This window comes from Miscanthus floridulus, chromosome 4 (genome assembly GCF_019320115.1).
Source record: "Miscanthus floridulus cultivar M001 chromosome 4, ASM1932011v1, whole genome shotgun sequence".
Classification (NCBI taxonomy): Eukaryota; Viridiplantae; Streptophyta; class Magnoliopsida; order Poales; family Poaceae; genus Miscanthus; species Miscanthus floridulus.
The window spans coordinates 60,832,807-60,836,502 of record NC_089583.1 but is presented as its reverse complement, the minus strand read 5'-3'; the positions used below and the strand labels follow the sequence as shown (position 1 = coordinate 60,836,502).

Genomic DNA, 3,696 nt, shown 5'->3' with positions numbered 1-3,696 from the left:
GACTAAACTCAATGCAAAACAAGCAACATATAAGTGGAAGTTTTCCTAGTCTAAATATCATATTTGGCTTTGGTAGGAATTCAAGCTTTATCATATAGGAACTCATCATGAATCATTTTTATGTTTTTTAAAAGATAAATCTCCAGAACTTTAGTATCACTTGGAACAAGATAAATAGCAGCTCAGACCTTCTCATATCATATCTGTCAATTACCTAGACTTAGATCAAGCATATGCTACCCATGAGTTTCAAGTTCAGAGTAAATTCTTATATCAAAACAGTCTTATCCAAAACTTGAGAGAATTCAAGGCTAAAAACTAGATACCTGAAAAGAATTACAACAGAGCAACTATTCATCATTTCCATTTAAAGAGATTATCCTCAGAGTCCATTCTATTTATTCAACTCTTAAAATCAAATTTAAAAGAAACTAAACACACCTTTTTATTTTGTTTTCTCACTTTTAAGATCACACCTTATTACTAATATATATAACTAGCTAAGATATATTTTTATTTTAGTTTAGTTTGCCATGCATCTTTTTTAGTATCTATATAGCAAACTTAGAAATAGTAAAATAGAAGCGAAGTAATACTTAGCTAGATACATGGGGATGCTCCTCCCCAATGTTGTTGTGGTCGAACATTGAAGTTGAGTGATCCTTCTCAGAGCGGACTTATCAGCTAATGTCCCTCTTGTCCATGGGTGGAGGGAAACGAAAATAGCTAGGTGAATTTGCTCTTCATCAAGTGTATCATCCTGCAAAATACCAACAAGAACACCAAAACTCATGGAGCGAATTAGGATAAAAGGGTTAGCGGTCCACCGTTCAGAGATTAGTCATTCTTGTGGGTTTAGAAATATTTCTAATTTTGTAGAATTTTAGCAGGATGTTTGTCTAGTATTTTTTGGATTTTCTTATTTTGGTATGCAGAAAAGGAAGTATGTATGCATAGTATTTTTATTTATTTTTATGCCATCCCGGTGAATGTTCTTGTTGGTTTTTACACTCCAAGGAATCATTCACATGGGGCTTAGGATTTTACGATGCAATAATACAATTTTTATTTTATTTTTCTAAATGTTAAATTGATGCAGAAAAGTAACTATGCTAAAGTGAAAATAACTCATGCAATGCGGAAAAGTAAATATGGAAAACTGTCGATGTTACCTCCCGGTGAGGGTTTGGAATTTTAGGTCCTCCGGACAGGACTTTTCTCCAGTCATGTTCATTCTTTGGGTGTATCTGTCGGTCTCAGAGATGGAGACCTTGATGGTTGCACCTCTTGTAATGGTGACTCTAATGATGTCACTTTTTTCTTCCACGCCTGCTTGGTCTATAGACTTGACTTTGGTGGAGGAGGTTCATCTTTCACAACTTCTTCAGGTTCTTCATCTTCTTCCCATCTATTCTTTGGGGATTGATTCTTCCGGTGTTGGGATGATCAGCATCTTCTCCTAGAGTGGGTCTTTTTTGGCTGCTCATAAGTGGTATAACTATTAAAACAGCAGCGTACCTTTTCTCTAGGGAATTAGAAGTGGACTTGTCTAGCTCCGACATGTAGATGATCGCATTGGTTTTGTTGAGGAACGGTCTTCCAAGGATGATGGGTGTGTCATATTCTTCTTCTCCTATGTATAGAACCATGAAGTCAGAAGGAGCATATTGATTATGTATTCTTACTATGACATCTTTGGCTATTTCCTATAGAAATTGGATTGATTGATCCACCATCTGCAATTGCATATATGTAGGGAACAAAGGTTCGTCATCAAATAAGTATTCGTATGTTACCTTGGACATTATATTGACACCTGATCCATTATCACATAATGTCTTGTAGAATATTATTTTCCAATGGTACACTCGATCATGGGTACGCCTAGATCATCCTTCTTGGTAAGGTGAAGTGAGGAGCTGGTCGTACTGTAATCGAAGTGTGTTGATCATGTTGATTGACTCTTCTGGTGACTGCCTGGCTTTGTTCTTCCTTCTTCTCCTATTGTTTTTCTTCTTGCTCACTATTATTTCTTCAGGCAGGTACGACATCTATGGGTGTCTAGGAGATTGCAAGATACGATTCTTGAAAGAAAACTTCTCCTTTTTATCCTTGATTGTAAAGTAGATTTTTGCACTGTCCGCGTAGATGATGGCTTTTGCAGTGCTCAGGAAATGTCGGCCCAAGATATTAGGTGTCCTTACATCTCCACCTGTTTCCAAAACTACAAAGTCTATGGGAATATATGATTGTCCCACTCAAACAATGGTATCTTCAAGAACTCCCTTGGGGTAGCAGAGGGATTGATCTGCAAGCTGCAAACGCATATTTGTGTACAACAAAGTATCTCCATTAATTTTATCATAGATTACCTTTGGCATAATGTTGACACTTGCTCTAAAGTCATAGATAGCTTCTTGAAAAATGTGAGTTCCAATGGCGATGGGAATGACAGGTATCCTTGGATTGCTCTTCTTTTTAGGCAAGGAATAATCTATCCACCTTCTCGTTGATGGTTGTATATAGTAGTATGCAGCATTGTGAATATCGACTAGATTTATAGTTTCTAGATCTTCCGGTTGCCCTAGAATCATACCTTTGTGGGTCGGAGGAACAGCAGCCACTAATTGAGCTACTTATGATTCTATCATCTTATTAAAACTATGATGGTTCTTAATGGCAGAGGAGAAGCTATCCATTCTATTATTTAGGTTTTCTAAGATCTTATCATTAGAAGCTAGTTTTCAAGATAAGCTCTCCATAATTTTAGCTTGGCCAGAAATCAATTCTCTCAAGGGTGGTTGATTATTGAAATTATTATAATTATTACCTTGATAGTTTCCTTGGTAATTACCTTGGTAGTTCGGCCTTTGTTGCTGATTCCATCCTTGATTCTATTGAGGACAAAAGTAATTATTGTTGATGAAGTTCACATCCTCATGGGTTTTAGGGCAGTTGTTCCCTATATGCCCAATGTTTCCACACTCTTCACACATCATGCAGGAATCATGAATGTGCATGACTTCTTGCTTCTCATTAGCTCAGTCTTCAAGCTTCTTCATGAGCAGGTCCATCTTGACAGGCAACATGTCTACCTCCTTGAGTTGATTCATTGCTCCACCTCTCTTGTGGGTCTAAGGGCATTCTTCATTCCAACCTTGGTTGGAGTTCATCTTCTCTATAAGAGTTGTTGCACCTAGGACTGTGAGTGACATGAAAGCACCTCTAGCAGTAGCATCCATGTTCTCATGGGTACTATTGGTCAACTATGGTAAAAAAGTCTGCATGAGTAGCCAATTCTCCATCCCATGGTGAGGACATTCTGATATATAATCTTAAATGTGTTCCCATGCCTTAGGGATAGATTCATCATGTTGCTGTTGGAAGCTTGAAATTCTCCCATGCGGAGCACTGGTCTTGCCTGTGAGAAATAACTTAGCTAGGAAGGCAGTGGAGCAGTTATCCCATGCAGTGTTTCTATCTTTATTAGCATAGAACCATTGCTTTGCCTTCCCCAAAAGTGAGAATGGGAAGAGGCAAAGTAGTATGGCGTCTCTAGTCACTCCCTTGATGGTGAAAGTGTTGTAGATCTCTAGGAAGTGATGGAGATGAGCACTCGCATCTTCATGTGCCTTTCCACAAAACTTGTTGGCAAGCACCATGTTGATGAGAGCTGGCTTGAGCTCAAAATCATTG

At 38.0% G+C, this 3,696-nt stretch overlaps 1 non-coding gene across 1 annotated transcript; it reads left to right on the top strand.

Annotated features, from left to right (window-relative positions):
- The first annotated feature begins 3,303 nt into the window (after positions 1 to 3,303).
- Positions 3,304 to 3,409, top strand: LOC136553031 (small nucleolar RNA R71). Its single transcript, XR_010782937.1, has one exon. It is a non-coding gene; the product is annotated as a small nucleolar RNA R71 (small nucleolar RNA).
- Positions 3,410 to 3,696: the final 287 nt, after the last annotated feature.